We start from the raw sequence: 20310 nt of genomic DNA on the forward strand, positions 1-20310 counted from the left end.
AGACTCAGAAGAGGGATTGCTGGATGGTATGGTAACCTCCACAGTGCTTTCCATAAGAGCTACACCAATCTACATTCCCACCAAAACTCTGCCAGGCTTCCTTTTCTCCACACTCTTGCCAGCACTCATTCGCTCTTGCCTTTTTGATAACAACCATGCTTACAGGTGTGAGGTGGTATCTCATTGCGGTTTTAATTTTCATTTTCCTGATGATTAATGATATTGACCCCCTTTTCATATACCTGTTGACTGTTTTTATGTCTCTGGAGAACCCATTTTTTGCCCAATTTTTAATCATGTTATTTGTTTTTCTGCTATTGGGTTGTAAGAGTTATTTTTTAAATTTAGGATATTAATATGTTATCAGATATGCAGTTTACAAATATCTTCTATGGCTTTGTTGATTGCTTCCTTTGCTGTGAAGAACAGTTTTAGTTTGATGTAGCCCATTTGTTTGTTTTTGCTGTTGTAGCCTGGGCTTTAAGTGAGATGTCCAAAAAATCATTGCCACTTGCCCCTGCATTCTCTTCTAGGAGTTTTATAATTTCTGGTCTTCCATTTAGGTCTGATACTCATTTTGAGTTGATTTTTGTGAGTGGAGTAAGATAAGCATCCGGTTTTGTTTATTTGCATGTGGAAATACAGTTTTTCCAACACCATTTTTTTTTTTTTTGAGACAGAGTCTTGCTGTATCACCCAGGCTGGAGTGCAGTGGCACAATGTCAGCTCAATGAAACCTCTGACTCCTGGGTTCAAGTAGTTCTCCCGCCTCAGCCTGCCAATTAGCTGGAACTACAGGTGCCCGCCACCATGCATGGCTAATTTTTGTATTTTTTTTTTTTAGTAGAGACTGGGTTTCATTAGTTGGCCAGGTTGGTCTGGAACTCCTGACCTTTTGTTCTGCCTGCCTCAGCCTCCCAAAGTGCTGGGATTGCAGGCTTAAGCCACGGTGCCTGACCTTCCAGCACCATATTTTGAAACACCTATTCTTCCCTCATTGTGTCCTCTTGGTGCTCCTGTCAAAAATTAGCTGACTATGTGTGTTTGGATTTATTTCTTGGCTCTGTATTCTGTTCCATTGGCCTATGTGGCTGTTTTTACACTAATATCATATTGCTTTGATTGCTGTAGCTTAGTAATATACTTTTAAATAGGGTTGTGTGATAACTGCCTTTCTTTCTCAGTATTGCTTTGGCTATTCAGGGATTTTTGTGGTTCTGTATAAATTTTAAGGTTGTTTTTGCTATTTCTGTGAGGAATGCCATTGAGATTTTGATAAGGATTGCATTAATCCACATTGCTTTGGGCAGTATAAACATTTTAACAATATCAATTATTCTGAGAAATAAACATTAGATATCTCTCCATTTATTTGTATCTTCTTCAATCTATGTTACTAATGTTTTGTATTTTTTAGCCTACAGGTTTTTATCTCCTTGGTTAAATTTATTCCAACATTTTGTTTTTAATGTTATCATAAATGGGATTGTTTTCTTGATTTCTTTTTCAGCTAAGTTGTTATTGGTGTATAGAAATGCTATTGATATTTAGAGTTGCTTCAGCGTCCTGGTGCTGCTGCACTGTGGAGCCCGTGCTGTCCCTCAGCCAAGATGCCTGAGGAAATGCAGACCCAAGACCAACTGACAGGGAGGAGGAGGTTGAGACGTTCGCCTTTCAGGCAGAAATTGCCCAGTTGATGTCATTGATCATCAATACTTTCCACTCGGACAAAGAGATCTTTCTGAGCGAGCTCATTTCAAATTTATCAGATGCATTGGACAAAATCCGGGATGAGAGTTTGACGGATCCCAGTAAATTAGACTCTGGGAAAGAGCTGCATATTAACCTTATACCAAACAAACAAGCTCGAACACTCACTATTGTGGATACTGGAATTGGAATGACCAAGGCTGACTTGACCAATAACTTTGGAAATATCACCAAGTCTGGGACCAAAGTGTTCATGGAAGCTTTGCAGGCTGCTGCACGTATCTCTAAGATTGGCCAGTTCAGTGCTCATTTTTATTCTGCTTATTTGGTTGCTGAGAAAGTAACAGTGATCACCAAACGTAACCAGGATAAGCAGTATGGCTGGGAGTCCTCAGCAGGGGGATCATTCACAGTGAGGACAGACACAGGTGAACCTATGGGTCGTGGAACAAAGGTTATCCTACAGCTAAAAGAAGACCAAACTGAGCATTTGGAGGAACGAAGAATAAAGGAGATTGTGAAGAAACATTCTCAGTTTATTGGATATCCCATCACTCTTTTTGTGGAGAAAAAGCATGATAAAGAAGTCAGCGATGATGAGGCTGAAGAAAAGGAAGATAAAGGAGAAGAAAAAGGAAAAGAAGAGAAAGAGTCCAAAGACAAACCTGAAATTGAAGATGTTGGTTCTGATGAAGGAGAAGAAGAAAAGAAGATGGTGACAAGAAGAAGAAGAAGATTAAGGAAAAGTACATCGATCAAGAAGAACTCAACAAAACAAAGTCTATCTGGATCAGAAATCCCGACGACATCACTAATTAGGAATACAGAGAATTCTACAAGAGCTTGACCAATGACTGGGAAGATTACTTGGCAGTGAAGCATTTTTCAGTTGAAGAACAGTGAGAATTCAGAGCCCTTCTATTTGTCCCACAACGTGCTCCTTTTGAGCTGTTGGAAACTGAAAGAAAAAAGAACATCAATTTGTATGCATGCAGAGTTCTCATCACGGATAACTGTGAGGAGCTAATCCCTGAATATCCGAACTTCATCAGAGGGATGGTAGACTCGGAGGATCTCCTTCTAAATATTTCCTGTGAGATGTTGCAATGAAGAAAAATTTGAAAGTTATCAGGAAGAATTTGGTCAAAAAATGCTTAGAACTCTTTACTGAACTGGCAGATGATAAAGAGAGCTACAAGACGTTCAATGAGCAGTTATCTAAAAACATAAAGCTTGGAATACACGGAGACTCTCAAAATCAGAAGAAGTGTTCAGAGCTGCTAAGATACTACACATCTGCCTCTGGTGATGAGATGGTTTCTCTCCAGGACTACTGCAACAGAATGAAGGAAAACCAGAACCATATCTATTACATCACAGGTGAGACCAAGGACCACATGGCTAATTCAGCCTTTGTGGAACGTCTTTGTAAACATGGCTTGGAAGTGGATCTATATGATCGAGACAAATGATGAGTACTGTGTCCAGCAGCTGAAGGAATTTGAGGGCAAGGCTTTAGTGTCAGTCAGCAAAGAGGGCTTGGAACTTCCAGAGGATGAAGAAGAGAAAAAGAAACAGGAAGAAGTAAAAAACAAACAAACAAACAAACAAACAAAACACACAAAGTTTGAGAACCTCTGCAAAATCAGGAAAGACATATTGGAGAAAAGAGTTGAAAAGGTGGTTGTGTCAAAGTTATTGGTGACGTCTCCATGTTGTATTGTCACAAGCACACATGGCTGGACAGCAAACGTGGAGAGAATCATGAAAGCTCAAACCCTAAGAGACAACTCAACAATGGGTTACATGGCAGCAAAGAAACACCTGGAGATAAACCCCAACCATTCCTTTATTGAGACCTTAAGGCAAAAGGCAGAGAACAACATGTCTGTGAAGGATCTGGTCATCTTGCCTTATGAAACTGCGCTCTTGTCTTCTGACTTCAGTCTGGAAGATCCCCAGACACAGGCTAACAGGATCTACAGGATGAACAAACTTGGTCTGGTATTGATGAAGATGACCCTACTGCTGATGATACCAGTGCAGCTGCAACTGAAGAAATGCCGCCCCTCGAAGGAGATGACGACACAGCACGCATGAAAAAGCAGAACAACCTCCGGCTGATGGGTGACTTCTCTGTTCAGTACTCTACAGTTCCTCTGAGAATATACTTTCAAGGATGTTTTTCTTTATTTTTGTTAACATTAAGTAGTCCATATGGCATGACAACAACTTCTTCAAGGGGAATATAAGATTTCTGTCTACTTCTAAGTGATGCTGTGATACCTTAGGCACTAAAGCAGAGCTAGTAACGCTTTCTTAGTTTCACACTGGCTTATTTTAACAGATGTGTTGTAAGATGTATGTAACATGATGTTAACTTTGCGGTCTAAAGTGTTTAGCTATCAAGCCAGATTCCTTAGTAGACCAAATCGTGTTATCGAAGTGTTCCTGAGCTACACCTTGATGTTTAGAGGAAAAGTGTTTGTTACATCTTATAGCATCTACTTTTTGAACTTTTCATCCCCTGTAGCTGCCAATTCTGCATGTGCTAGTCCCCTACAAACAGGTTAAACTGAAGCCACTTGATGGAAGGAACTCTCCCTGGGGCTTGTTTTCCAAAGAAAAGTATTGTTTGGGGGAGCAAAGTTATAAGCCAACCTGAGCATATCATAAAGTTGTTTAAAAATAACCCAGAGCCAGTCTCGTGGAGGGAAGTGCCTGAGTCACATTCTGCTCAAAGTTGTAACCAATACAAATGAGTCAAAAAGAAAAAAAGAAATGCTATTGATATTTATATGTTAATTTTGTATTCTGCAACTTTACTGAATTCAGGTATTTGTTCTCACAGTTTTTTCAGGAATCTTTGGGATTTTCTACTCATAGAATCATGCCATCTGCAATCGGAGATGATGTTACGTCTTCCTTTTCAGTTTGGATGTCTTTTACTTCTTTTCCCCTTTTGATTGCTTTTGCTAGTGCTTCCAGTGCTATGTAGAAGGCACGTGGTGAGAGTGGGCAGCCCTCTCTTGTACCGAATTTTAGTGCAAAAGAGTTCAGTTCTTCCCTGTTGATTATGATATTAGCTGTAGGTTTCCCATAAATGGCCTTTATTAGGTTGAGAAAGTTTCATTCTATAGGTAAACAATTAAGAGTTTTTGTTGAGAAAGATTGCAAAATGTTGTCAACCTTGTTTATGCTTTAAAATTTTTTAACATGAGTAATTATTTAAGTAAGGGAAAAGAAGGCCTGTCAGAGTGACCAGCTGTCCGTGTTTGCCTGGCCCTGTCCTGGTGTTTGAATCTCTTGTTTCCTGGGGAAATTCCTAAATCCCAGGCAGCACAAGTGGTTAAACCATCACTCTACCAGTTGTATTATCTTTAAATCTTTTAGGTTGCATTGCCTTAAGCTGTCTCTAATGTTAAAGGTCTTATATTTCATTTGTTCATCCACATAACAAACATCAGCTGAGTCAACCCACCAATGTGTCCACCTCCATGAGCACAGATAAGAAGAAGGCTCATCTGAGAGCTCACAATCCTCACGGGCAGAGCTGACCTTGGTGCATAATTACATCATTATCACACCATGTCAGACTGATGGAAGCCAATGTGGTCAGCGTCTGTGGGGTTCTTTGTAAACATTTGTTGCTTTCAGCAATGACAGGCTGGTTGGAACCTCTTAAATTAGGTAAAAAGTTATAATAAAGGCAGTTGCAGACTAAGTCTACCACAAATTAAAACATTTAGAAGCATAAATGCCTCAACACAGTCATGCAACCTATGTATTTTTTAACATAATGATCTCCTGTGCTCTACTGTAAACACCCTGACAAGCATTTCACACAAAAGGTTATTGTAGGGAAAGCACAATCACATTCTAATGTTGGGATCCACTAACCTCTGAGTTAGATTAGACAGAGCAATCCTGCCGAAGAGTAGTGCAAAGAGACCCAATAGCTGCAAAGAACTTGGATGCAACATTACAGGTGTGATCCTGCTAGGTTTCCAGATTCTGCTCACACAGGAATGTCAGAGTCCATGAAATTTTTTCAGACAATTATATATATTGAGCACTATTTATTTTATCAAGAAAAAAGGAGAAATATTTCTAGCGTTCTTTATGCTAATTAACAAACCTTCTGCTGTGTATCTAGATGAGACTTGACCTACTTGCTATAGATATATCTAGAGTGTGAAGTCTTTGTTAACATACTTCAAATGCAAATTACTAATTTCTAGAATATGAATTAAACTTAATTTACACGTGTAGAAGGCTAAGGCATTTTAAAATAAATTATCTTGCAACAAATATAAGAAATAATTAGTGGTTGTTCTTTTAAAATGTAGAAAAAATCTCTCTGACGAAACAAAACACTTAGGCACTTCAAGGACTTGGCAAAGTGACCTGTGAACTAGATCTGAAGGATGAATATGAATTTGCGAACTTAAGAGAGGAAAAGTGATATTTGGTGGAAGACAGAGTCCTGCACAAGGTATCTCCATAAAAGGTCTTACTACTTCAGGAAACTTCAACAAGTGACTGAAAGTTCTGAGTCTCAGGAACAAGGGTTGAGAAATGTGCCTGAAATGGATATTTGAGAAGCCAAGAGGGTGGCAGGATCTGGAAGCCACAGTAAGTAGTTTGGACTTTCTGCTTAAGTATTGAGATGATAGAGGCACTTTTTTTTTTTAGGCAGTACAGTGACTCATTGCTTAGGTAGCAATGAGAAGAATGGATTGAAGAGAGAAAGATGTCAGGGAAGCAAACCAGAAGCAAGATATGACATAGACTTGGAGTCAGGCTTCAAAATGTATTCATTCATTCAACAACCAATATCATATGATCTGAGCACCTACCAGGCACTCTACAGTAAAGAAGACCCTGGAGATACAGCACTGAGAATGCAGCCAGGCTCTCAAACTAGGCGTGGTAGCCTGCACCTATGGCAGGAGGATTGCCCGAGCCCAGGGGCTCCAGGCTGCCCTGAGCTATGTTTGTGTCACTGCACTCCAGTCAGGGTGGCAGAGTGAGACCTGGTCTATGAGTAAATAAATAATAATAAAAAATATCAGTCCTCATGGACAGGGTGAGCACATCCCAGTTTGGGAGAGTCCGTTGTTTAACATAACTTTCAAAATATCCAAGAATAACACAAAAATGATGTGCTCATCCTGCTCTTGCTTCACTCATTTCAGGAGAGGGGACAGTCACTCAGCAAACAAATGAAGCCTGTTAGCAAAGGATGTGTAATGGGGACATGGGCCTGAAGAGAAAATGAGGTAGGAATGGAGACCGGAGTGTGTGCATATGTGTGAGTGTATTTGTCTGTGTGTGAATTTTAACACAATGAACACTGGAGGGAGAAAGCCATGGAATCACCTGAGGGAAGGAGTTCCCGACCTCGGTGCTGCGAGCATAGAGCCTCTGAGAGGAAGCCTGTGAGGAAGAGTGAGGAGGCCTGGGCAGCTGGAGCAGAGTGAGCTAATGGGCGTGGGACCACTATAGAAACGCAGGCTGCCTGGAAAAGAGGGGCTACCACCGGGCAATTTTGAGTAAAGGCAACATTGTCTTAACTAACTTTACAAAATATCTGAGTTTTGTGTTGACAAAAGTCATAACTACTTTAAAATAAGCAATGACTTTCTCCAAGCTATTTTACTTAGATTCAAGCTGCTGTGAGCCAGTGGGTAGTAGTTAAGATTAATATGCAAATAACACATTTTAAACTACAGGAGTGAATTACATTTCTAGGGCTGCTAAAACCATGAATGTGACATTTCACTGGGATTATATTATTTTAACTTTACAATCTGCTTGCCAAAGACAGATCATTCCTTCCACTTTACAATGAGGAAACTGAGTCCTAGAAAGGTTAAGAACAGTTGGCCCATATGCAGAAAACTGACCTTGGACCCCTTCCTTACACTTTAGACAAAAATTAACTAACTCAAGATGGATTAAAGACTTAAACATAAAATTCCAATCCATAAAAACCCTAGAATAAAACCTATGGAATACCATTCAGGACACAGGCATGGGCAAAGCCTTCAGGACTAAAACACCAAAAACAATGGCAACAAAAGCCAAATTGACAAATGGGATCTAATTAAACTAAAGAGCTTCTGCACAACAACAACAAAAAAACTATCATCACAGTGAACAGGCACCCTACAGAATGGGAGAGAAGTTTTGCAATCTACCCATCTGACAAAGGTCTAATATCCAAAATCTACAAGGAATTTAAACAAATGTACAAGAAAAAAAAAAAAAAAACCCCATCAAAAAGTGGGCAAAGTGTATGAACAGACACTTTTCAAAAGAAGACATTTATTGGCCAACAAACATATGAAAAAAGCTCAACAACACTGATCATTAGAGAAATGTAAACCGAAACCACAATGAGAACCATTTCACACCAGTCAGAATGGTGATTATTAAAAAGCCGAGAAACAATAGATGCTGGCGAGACTGTGGAGAAATAGGAACGCTTTTACTCCATAGAGGGAAATGTAAATTAGTTGAACCATTGTGGAAGACAGTGTGATGTGTCCTCAAGGATCTAGAACCAGAAATGCCATCTGACCCAGCCATCCCATTACTGGGAATATACCCACAGGATTATAAGTCATTCTGCTATAATGACACATGCACATGTATGTTTATTGCAGCACTGTTCGCAATAGCAAAGACATGGAACCAACCAAAATGCCCATCAATGATAGACTGGATAAAGAAAATGTGGCACAGATATACCATGGAATACTATGCAGCCATAAAAAAGAATCAGTTCATGTCCTTTGCAGGGACATAGATGAAGATGGAAGCCTTCATCCTCAGCAAACTAACACAGGAAGAGAAAACCAAACACTGCATGTTCTCACTCACAAGTGGGAGTTGAACAATGAGAACACATGGACACAGGGAGGGGAGCATCACACATCAGGGTCATTAAGGGGGTGGGAGGTGAGGGGAGGGAGAGCATTAGGACAAACAGCTAAGGTATGTGGGGCTTAAAACCTAGATGATGGGTTGATAAGTGCAGCAAACCACATGGTACATGTATACTTACATAACAAACATAACAAATCTGCACGTTCTGCTCTTATATCCTGGAAATTAAAATCAAATTTTAAGAAAAAAAGAAAACAAGTTCAGATTCAGACAAGTAAACAGAGAAAAAGGCAGATTTCTGAGAGCTAAGGAGAGTATGGATTGAAAATGGAGGCTATAGGACAGAATGCTTATTTGAAAGGATTGGCAGTGCAAGAAGAAAGAAAGAGGACTTCATATTATGTGCTAAGCTTAATGAATCTGGGTAACTTTTTCAGCCCATCATTTTAATTTTAATAATAAAATCCTTTTTAAAAGCACCACTATGCTATAATCTGAATTAAGCTGCACTGTTGGTCAAATCCTGTCTGGTCCCCTGTGTGCATGGCATTATACAGGACACTGGTCTTAAAACACCAAAGAAAAACTACATAAGTATTGGCCCTGTCCACCCCATTCCTATCTGTGCTATTACAGGATTGAATTGTAATTTGAATTTATAAAATTAATGTTGTTTTCATACTTTAATACATTTATTACTTGAAATAAATTATATTTCTCTTAAAAAAAAAAAAAAAACAGTTGGCCCTTGAATAAGATGAGTTTAAAATATGTGGGTCAACTTCTTTCAGTGAAACATGGATCAGAAAATGCAGTATTCAGGGCATGTGAAACCCACATGTAAGGAGGGCAAGCTGTTAATTTCTGTGAGCTCTGTAGGGCTGACCCAGTGCTGGAACTAGTCCCCCAGGTGTACCGAGGGACAGCTGTAAATTGAAGACACACAGCTAATAAAAGGCAGAGTGTAGACTTAAAACCTGGTTTTCTAGCTAATACAGTCCACGCTTTTATACTAACTAAAGCTGGCTATTATGAAGCAATAATAATGTTAATTCTTACAGTAATACTCTAATATCTTTCACGTTACTCAAGCTGCCAGTCAACTCACACCTTAGAATGTCATTTGAAAAACAGAAATCCCAGTGTTTGGAAGCCAAAGACATTGGCTTCCAAATAATTTAACATGAGAAATATACTCATGTAGCTTTAGAACTAGAAAGACCATGAGAGGCTCTCAACTGATACCCACTGTGGTACCAATGAGAAATCTAAGAACATTTAAATGAAGCTTGCTTATACTAAAGGGTTTTTGTTGTGGTTGTTTTCAACTGCATGTTTGCATGTCCTAATTTACTTAAAAAGTATTATGTCTTTGTTTCTATAATGAGTAAAATGGAATGTTTATATTAAAATTTAAGGTAAACTGAGTACTGGGATTCCCTTGAAGTCATGTGTCTAAGAAGTAATGTTTGGCTGATCCATCGTGAAAAAGCAGACTTTGGCTTGATGACAGCGAGGCGTTGTGTACGTGCCACACACAAGCCAGGAGAAGAGTGTGAATCTGTCATCGCAAGCAGTGAGGAAAATGAACTCATCGGCAGTGGTAGGAAAAAGCAGTCACTGGCCCAAAAAAGCAGGGAGAACTCTGTCAAAAACAAATCAGGTGCCAGCCTCAAGTTCAGTGTTGCTAAAACTCTCTCACTACATTTCTGGTTAATGTTTCTGTGTCTCAAAAAATAGTTACCTTTGGTGTAGTGTCTTTTCTATGGGAACAATGCTTTGCATTCACGAAAGTACCTCTTTCAAAACCTCTACATTACAAATATCTTCTTATTAATCTTGTGTGTTGTACAGGTAGCTCCTGCCTCCTTGCTGGGTCCAAAATGAGATATATATATATATTTTTTTTTTGAGATGGAGTCTTGCTGTCTCGCCCAGGCTGGAGGGAAGTGGCGCAATCTCAGCTCACTGCAACGTCTGCCTCCTGGGTTTGATTCTCCCGCCTCAGCCTCCTAAGTAGCTGGGACTATAGGCACTTGCCACCACGCCCGGCTAATTTTTGTGTTTTTGGTAGAGACAGGATTTCCCCACGTTGGCCAGGCTGGTCTCAATCTCCTGACCTTAGGTGACCCACCTTCCTCAGCCTCCCAGCATGCTGGGATTACAGGCATGAGCCACTGTGCCTGGGCCCCCATGCAAATTTGGACTGAATGAGGAAGCCCAAGCCCCTTTCCACTGTGTTTTCCATGTTGTTTTTCTACTCTTCTCCCCTCAACCCTCCCTCTGTGGATCCCATCTACGCAGCGACTGTTCCCAGTCAACCTGTGTCTCCACTGCTGACCCTCACCTGTGTAGGTGGGCTGCGGCTGACCCTCACCGGTGTAGGTGGACTGTGTTGATTAGAGCTAATGAGAGGTTTGGGTAGACTGACATTCACTTCCGATTTCAGTGCCAAGTTAATGTCTCCTGCAGACACACACTCCAGAGATCTCACACCCTGTGCTTTCTTCCACATCATTTTCTCTCCGCTTTGTTTCCATTCCAGCCATGCAGGAAGCAGGGTCTGCCCTGGCACACCGCGACATGTTGTCCACGCCTGCTTGTTCCTCCCTGCCTGTGTTCTGGGAAGCTCCTGTGCACCGTTAAACTCTTCTAGGTACGCTTTTCCGGCCCTTCCAGTTGTTGGTGTTTTCTGTCTACATCCTCTTAGTCCTCTAGAAACATCCTCTGAGTCCTCTAGAAATAGATACTTTTATGATACTCACACGTTCCTTATTGAGTGTACAGTTAAGTACTAGTGAGTACAGTTATTTTCTAGTGAGTACATTCACACTGTTGTAAAATCAATCTCCAGAAGTTTTCATCTTGGAAAACTGAAATGCTCTACTCTTTAAACAACTCTCCCATCTTCCTCCCCTAGGCCCTGGGAGCCACAGAGAGTCAGTGAAGACTTTCTGTCTCTGTGAAGCTGACTACTCTAAGCACCTCATACAGGTAGAATCATAACCTATTTGTCTTCTGTGACTGGCTTATTTCACTTAGCATAATGTCCTCAAAGTTCACCCATGCTATGGTATGTATTAGGATTTTCTTCCTTCTTAAGGCTGAATAATATTCCAGTGCATGAGTATACCACGTTTTCTTTATCCAGTCATTCATTGATGGCCACATGAATTGTTTCCACCTTGTGGCTATTGTGAATAATTCTGCTCTGAACATGAATGTGCAAATATCTCTTCCACACCCTGCTTTCATTTCTTTGGGGTATATATCCAGAAGTGAAATTTCTGCACCATATGGTAATTGCAGTTTTAATTTTTCAAGGAATCATCATCATGTTTCCATAGCCATTAAGCCATTTTCAATTCCCACCAGCAGCATACAAGGATTTCAGTTTTTCCATTTCTCTCCCACACCCGTGAGTTCCGGGGTTTTGGTTTTGTTTTTGGTAGTAGTTATTCTAACGGGTAGGATAAAATGTCGTGTGTTATTTTAGTTGTCTGTTTGTTGTCTGACACTGTCTTCCTTCTGGAGAGAAGAACACCTTTGCCACTGAACTCACTCATCTTTATGTCACTACTGTCTAATTACATGCCTGGAACACAGTATGTCCTCAAAAGCAGCTGTTCAAAGAATAAATGTTGCTACGGGTAAAAATGGATATAAAATTGCAAAAGAGCTTTAAGCTTCTTCAGCAAAGGAAAGGCAGGTGACCCACCAAATCATTTTCTCCAGCGGGCCAAGGTGTAGAGAATCACGGCTGGGAGCCAGGTGGCAGCCGTGAAAAGAGGAGCAGGCGGACCAGCCCCCATGGCCCTTTCGAGGAAAAATGGAGGGTGGGAATACAACCGGGGGCTGACCCAGGACCAAGAGAGAGCCTTGAGGTTTTTCTTAGAGGAAAATCCTACCTGCCATAACCCTCAGTCCCTAAGTTCCAGGCCCCTCCATCTCCACTCACCTGGGCACACTTGAGGATCTCCCCGCTCTAGCCATGGGTGCCATTGGGTAGGTAGCATGGGGCTGCGTCTGTGTTCTGGACACCCAACGTCAGGACACAACTGCACAATTCCTTTTAATTAGGCTTTTGTTATCCAAACAATCTTGGAAAATAGCCCACTGGCAAATTGGAGAATGCCATCATCCTTATCACAGTTTTATTTATCATAACACCAATATTCATAAAAAGATAAATAATGTGGCAAGATCAAAGAGTATATCCCTAAGCTCCTGGCTCCACTACTATGGAGGCTACCCTTGTGACCTTTATCAGCAACTTAAGGAAATATTTTGCATATTTCATTGTCAAGGTGTAAATATATTCCTTTTCTGCAGCTCAATTTTTCTAAGGAAGCCTAGTTCCTCACTTTATATTTCTTCTCTCATTATCTCCTGGAGTATGGGCAGGTCTGGAACTTCCTATTACTCAATGTTGTGCACTTTTAAACCACAGGTCTTTCTATTCAGTATATTCTTTAAGTAATTACAGTCCCTTTTATAATAAACTCTTCCCAACTTGTTACCAGTCTACATTTTTATCTTCGTTTGGTTCTGCTTTTAAATTGTTTCAGTAATGCTAATAATAAAGAAAAAGATAAGGTCGGCTGGCTTTTCTTCCTCACTCACAGCAGCTCAGAAAATGAATTGCAGCATTTTGCCTTCGTATTTGTGCAGGTAATGATGTATTCATTGTGGTAAAGTCTTCACAGATAATAAAAATTACATGATTTGCAGATGTGCTAATTATCTCATCCTGATCAAGAAAAAAATTCTGAATTGGCTGCCAACTAAGCAGTTTAATTTACACCCATATTTGATGCTGGCATGAAGCCTGAGCTATTTTATGTTACTTTATTTTTCTTTGGCTAGGAAATTAAGATATTCTGGAAAATTGTTATTAAGAAACGCTTAAAACAGCCTATATGTAAGATTGACTGTGGAAGGTCACCCCTAATTAAGTTACAATGCAGATGTAAATGCAGAGAGATGGCGAGAAAATCAAAAGACAAACAGGATGAATGGTTTGCTGTATTCAATTTGAGTAATGGGAACTAACTCAATCTATTTTGGACGTGCAGAGATTACTCTCTTATTAAATGACTATTTGCACCAAGAAAGGAGCAAACTATTTGTTTTTAAGACATAAAAACTACATCATTTCTTGGCAACTGAAAGAGGCCAACATTTTCATGGTGTTCCATTCATTTCTTTCTTTATACTTTTACAGCATTAAGACCAGTATTGTTAGCAATTGCAGACTAGTTTTACTAGATTCTGTCACTTTTGAACACAGTTCTTTGTAATTTTCTGACAGAATATTTAGTTATGAAATGTGGCATAAGACTATATCCTTGGAGAAAAAAACCTTGGTCTTTAATCTTAATTGACGTATTTCAACCTGAAGACAATCACTGGATAGGATTTATATGTATAAAATAACACTTTCAATATCATAAAATATTGCAACTTATAAGCCAAAATGGTTTGCTGTTAGAGAGAAGATGAAGAAGGGAAAGGGCTTGTTTTTATGTATTTTGTTAGTGGGAATCTGACTTTTCTTCCATTTCAACCTATTGATGTTTCCAACATAGAGAAAACTGGCTTTCTTTTGCTTTTAACGCATAAAAGTACTAAGTCAAGTAATCCAAATTTTTCTCACCCTCTTTCTCTCCTAATCATCTGTGAAAACACATAAACTTCCATAAGTTGGTGAGGTGTATCATGTGAGGCCACTACAAGATCAAAGCATCGATGAGTCCGTCATGCCCGGTTCTTTTGGATATTAGTGCTTCTGGGTTAAAAAAGTGATAAAAGTAGGCTATGGAGCTTCAACTAAAATTCAAGTCTTTCAGGTTCCAATCAAAAGTTCTTTTCACTAAAACACTCTTGCCCTATTGCCTTGGGCAAGACTTTCTACTTTTATAAGTCTCTGTCTCATTTTCAAAGTTAGTATATTATCTAAACCCGCTCATTGATTTTTGTTTGTTTGTTTTCTGTTTTGGCCATAAAACTCACATTTACATAAAAGTATACTGTAAAACACAAATATAAGATTTTTCCCATTGGAAATAATAGAAGTCTGAATGTGCACATGCTCCTTACACGGCTACGGGAATCAGGCTTTGCTGTTACTGGATGATAATAATAATAATAACTTGTGAAAGTCCCCTGTGGGAAGAAGAGAGACTCATTCCTGTGCCAGCCTAGACGTGTGCACTTAGCTTGTGTTCTGGTCAGAAAGTCCCCGGCTAGAACTTGTGCTGGTTTGTGGTCCTGGAACCAGGTGGTTGCTGCTGTGCAACAAGGAGGAGGACGTCCCTCGTAAACTGCACCTGATGCCTGGGCCACGCACCTCTCTCCATCCTCACCAGGGTTTTTTGTCGATTCTAAACTCCACAATGCCACAGGACATTCTCCATGTCCATATATGTAGTGCCCAGAAGTGGAAGGGGTGTGACACCCCACTGGTGAAGTCTGACCAAGGGAAGGCAGTTACTAGCAGATAGATTGTGATACTTTCCATTCTCTGGATGGGCTGTTTGGAGCAGCAGTACTTTCTGGTGGCTTCTCTAGTGACGTTCTGAGGGACATATGTGACCAGCTCAGTGACATTCCCTTTGATTTGCTGCCCCTACTTCCCTGCCTCTTTGTCCCTCACTTGTGTGTTTGAGCTGCACTCATCATCAGGCATAGCACCTCCTATTTCCCTCGAGCAGGTTTTCTAGGGAACACAGGCAAAGACAGTGCCAAACTGGAATAAGCAAAAGATCAGTGATGGACTAAAGGCCCAGTTTAAAATAGAAATTGTAAATGGATATTCAGTCAGTCAGCGAAATGACATGATTTTCCTCCAGCACCATAGGAACAGCAGAGGAAAAAACAGGGAGTTGGGCTCATTTACTCATTTAACAAACCGGGGGTCCCTGTGTGTCCATCACTAGAGTAGTCATCAGGGACTCAAAGACATAAAAAATAACCTTCAGTTCCCGTCGGCCCCTCTTTAGGGATTCACAGTATACACTGGAATTTCAGGTCTAAATATCTCCAGAGGCGGTTGAAGTCGTATTTCTGAAGAGTATAAAGGGCAGAAAATAATACATGAGAAGACTGGGAAAAAGCTGAAGGTAGAGATGAGATAAGAGAAATCACTAAGAAGGGGAAACAAGCAGCGTCATTCAGAGAAAGGATGTCAGACGCGTTTCTGAGATTAGGCTACTCTGCTGACAGCAATGTCCAGAGCATCAGCATAAGGGCAAGTGGCACTAACAGGGCAGAGATGGAGATTATCTAAGCAGAGAAATTCTCAGAGCAATACACTCAGTGTGGGGGATGACTCATTACCGCAAACTGAAACCTGTACAGAGTAATACCAAGGCTATGGGCCACCGGAGTATGGACCACCCGAGTATGGACCACCTGAGTATGGGCCACCCGAGTATGGGCTACCTGAGTATGGGCCACTCGAGTATGGGCCACCCGAGTATGGGCCACCTGAGTATGGGCCACCTGAGTATGGGCCACTCGAGTATGGGCCACCTGAGTACGGGCCACCTGAGTACGGGCCACCGGAGTATGGGCCACCCAAGTATGGGCCACCCGAGTATGGACCACCTGAGTATGGGCCACCCGAGTATGGACCACCCAAGTATGGACCACTTGAGTATGGGCCACCTGAGAATGGAACACCCGAGTATGGGACAACCGAGTGTGGGCCACCTGAATATGGACCACCTGAGTGTTTGCTCTTCGCTCAATGCAGCTGAGCTGGAAACAGCCTGCAACCGAGAAGAGAGAGCACCAAGTCCACCAACTGCTCAATTAAAATGGGCTGCGCCAGCCCGGTAATGGGTGGGATGAGATTTTTACAGACCTGGTGAGAAGCAACACCAATAGGAAAAATAGCTTGTGGGGATGAGGGAAAGTTGGAAGAAGTGATTAGGAAACAAGACTGAAGATTCCGTTCTGCATAGTAAGTCCAGCTCTGCAATGGCAGGTGGGGAGGTGAATCACAGCCCGCTGGCCGCAGAGCAGCAGCACAGGGCACTGCGTGTGCAGGTGAGGGAGGTGCAGGCGAGGCAGGGGCAGGCAGGAATGGCTGCTCTGTGAATATCAGGGCGGCCTTTCCCATGCTCCGGCTAAAGGACATGCAGGACCACGCAGAGCTAGTGTCACTGCTTTATCTAATTGTCCATTTGCTTCTGTAAACAATGCCAAACCCCTCAAACCCAGAGATATCTTATCTTACTAAGAGAACAGGAGCCCTCCTGGATAGCCGTGCTGGGCTCCTGATGTTCTGGCCACAGAACCCTGCTCTGCCCCTTCTCAGCCTCCTGGCATCAGGGAGTTGGGAAGCCTGAAGGCTGCACCCACTAGCACCCCTGGCTAGCACAGCCGCCCACGAGAAGCCCTTGTGAAGGATTTGGAATGGAGAAGAGAGGAGAAGCCACCTCTGGGTGTGGCAGGTGAACAGGCAGGCAAATGGCAAATGTGGGCTCTCTGTGGTGGCTCCCGAGTGCTCCGAAATCATCTTCTTAAGTACTGAAGAAAAATCTGATCATCAGTGTCAGTTTTCTGGATCTGCAACCCTTTGATCTCTAAAAGCTTGGTGTGCAGCGAAGAGTTCACACTGCTTTCCCTGGCCTTCTCTTTCCCAGCACTTCACAAGGATCTTTGAGATGTTTGAAGACATTCAATTCCCTGTATTAAATACCGTCCTGCTTAAAAACCAAGAGTGAATGCTGTTTCGGGACTTAACTCTTGCTGATACACCTTTTCTTTTCTTTCTACTACCCATGTTAACTTGGAAACTGGTTATCTTTTAGTTCACTAGTAGGTTTTTGAAATGCTTTTTTCATTTACTGTATCTTTTCATCTTACTATTTTCAGTGAAAGTGGCAGAGATTAGACATAACAATAAGAAGTCTCTGAAATATAAAAATTATATTATCAGAACTTGTTGATATATTGTTTTTGCTATTACCAAATCAAATGAATTAATAATATACTTGTTTCCACAGGGTAAATCCAACTTTAATAGTTTTGAACCTAATTTCTTCACTGTGTAACTTAATAAAAGCCATAAAATTCAGGAACTGGTGGTTTTGCAATAGGTGAGAGGAAAGAAGTTAATGGCTGTTCTGGCGTAAAAGAAATAACTTTCCACCCCTTTCTGGGGAATGCTGCCGGATTCAGGAAATAAGCACTGAGTCAGTTCATCAAGAATACAGTAAAAACCCTTCATTAATATTGTAATTATTCTAGTAATTTTAGTCATAATTTTAATTCATTTCCATTTCTTAAGCTGAAAAGTGCCAAATTATCCTTTAAGCTTTTCTTTATTTTTTCTCACCTTTCTATTAGAAAAATGTTAATGATCTTTATTACTGTTTCTGATATTTAAGAAGAAAGAGCAGGGGTTTATAAGTTCATAAGCATCTTTAAAGCTACAAGCCAAAGAGTTTTACCCAATTCGAAGAAGTCCAGGTCACTCTACACAGAGAAGGATGCAGCCGAGGCACCCCAGTGGCTCTCCAGGGCCAGCCTTCAGCTTCTGCACCACTGCTGCCAGCCCAGGGCCTGACCGGGGACCCTGGCTTACAGGGGTTGTGAGTTGCCTCTAGAATTCTGCCTCTTTCCTGCGTAAGCATCAGACGACCTCAGGTTATAATCATCGTTTAGCTTCTCTGAGCACACAGCAAGGAAAGCCACATTGTTGGTACAGTGGGAACGGGGGACAAGCCGGGAAAAGTTTTCCACTTTTGGAAATGCATGCAGAGGAGTCCAGAGGGAGGGGATGAGAAGTACCGTCTGCCCTGGCTGCAGCAGCGTCGGAGCTGTCGTCACCAGTTCTGTGAAAAGTGTCAAGGTCAACAATGAGCAAATGAACTGGTATTTTTGTGGTTATTTTTGTGTTTTGGGCTACAACGTTTGTATAACCCTAAAAATTACCTTGAGCTAAATACAGAAAGAAAGGAAAAGAGCTCATGGATACGCTAGCAAAAAATTTCAACAGTAATCCATGTGGTCACCTTTTCTACCTCAAAGAGCAGTCACTATGAAACGGAACCGATGAACCCATGTTCAGGGTGTCCACTGTGAAACGGAACCGATGAACCCACGTTCAGGGTGTCCACTGTGAAACGGAACCGATGAACCCACGTTCAGGGTGTCCACTGTGAAACGGAACCGATGAACCCACGTTCAGGGTGTCCACTGTGAAACGGAACCGATGAACCCACGTTCAGGGTGTCCACTGTGAAACGGAACCGATGAACCCACGTTCAGGGTGTCCACTGTGAAACGGAACCGATGAACCCACGTTCAGGGTGTCCACTGTGAAACGGAACCGATGAACCCACGTTCAGGGTGTCCACTGTGAAACGGAACCGATGAACCCACGTTCAGGGTGTCCACTGTGAAACGGAACCGATGAACCCACGTTCAGGGTGTCCACTGTGAAACGGAACCGATGAACCCACGTTCAGGGTGTCCACTGTGAAACGGAACCGATGAACTCACGTTCAGGGTGTCCACTGTGAAACGGAACCGATGAACCCACGTTCAGGGTGTCCACTGTGAAACAGAACCGATGAACCCATGTTCGAGGTGTCCACTGTGAAACAGAACCGATGAACCCACGTTCAGGGTGTCCACTGTGAAACAGAACCGATGAACCCATGTTCGAGGTGTGCACTATCCTGCCAGGCCAAGTGGCCAGAGTGAGATCCTTTTTTGCAATAGATGTCATTGACTTTGGGGGTCATTAACATTTTTAACATCACCAGGTACAATAGCTCATGACTGTAATCCCAGCACTTTAGGAGGCTAAGGTGGGAAGATTGCTTGAATTCAGGAGTTCTGACCAGCCGGGCCAACAGAGAGAGACTCCATCTTTATCTACCCAAAAAAGTAAAATCCAGAAGATTCTAGCAATCAAAAACTTAAGGGAAGCTTAAGGCAAGACCCTTTCTGTTGTATTTATTCCATTATCAACCAAATTACATATTACTCACAAACGTATTTTAAATAATGATATTAATAAAATAGTTGCTATCTCAGCTAATTAATCTGTAAAAGAATGATGATATCCCATAAAAAAGAATAAAGGGGCCACCGAAAGAACCAATTTTCTCTTTATGGGATCCTTTTTTATATACAATCCATATGTAGACCGTATTTCAGGTTTTTAAATATAATTCTCTTCCACAGTTAGCAAGGCTGGGCACCACAGCACCATTCTCCATTCCTCGGGAAGCTGGTAGGTGAAAATCGGCCCTGCAGAGTCTCTCTCCACAACACAGGAAATTCCTAAGACTTACCATGTAATTACTTTTGCCAAAAGTGGAGTAGAATCGAGAAAAGATGAGCTAGAGAGAATTACAGAGGTTCTCAGTGAGCTCAACTCCATCAGAGAGCTGCTTTCCAAAATAATAAAAGGCATTAATTTAGTGGCTGCCATCATTGAGACAGAAGGGACATCAAGAGACTTCCTGTCAAAGGCGCACAGGTTGTTCTCCCTGTAACTGTTTAAATATGAAACGTTCCTCCAGTAAGCCACAAACACATACTCAACCGTAACTTCATACATAGCTATTTAACTATTTTTGCATGTGGATTTATAATTAATTAAAATTTCTATAAATTTAGAACAATATCTATTTTATTAAAATTGAACTGTAGCCAGCCCAACACTCCATAAAGATGAGCATT

The 20310-nt window shown here is 41.4% G+C and overlaps 1 pseudogene; it reads left to right on the plus strand.

The window, feature by feature from the left end:
* The first annotated feature begins 1610 nt into the window (after positions 1-1610).
* LOC117084986 lies at positions 1611-16364 on the plus strand (annotated as a pseudogene).
* Positions 16365-20310: the final 3946 nt, after the last annotated feature.

Source organism: Trachypithecus francoisi, unplaced genomic scaffold (assembly GCF_009764315.1).
Source record: "Trachypithecus francoisi isolate TF-2019V2 unplaced genomic scaffold, Tfra_2.0 Lachesis_group1, whole genome shotgun sequence".
In the NCBI taxonomy this organism is placed as follows: domain Eukaryota; kingdom Metazoa; phylum Chordata; class Mammalia; order Primates; family Cercopithecidae; genus Trachypithecus; species Trachypithecus francoisi.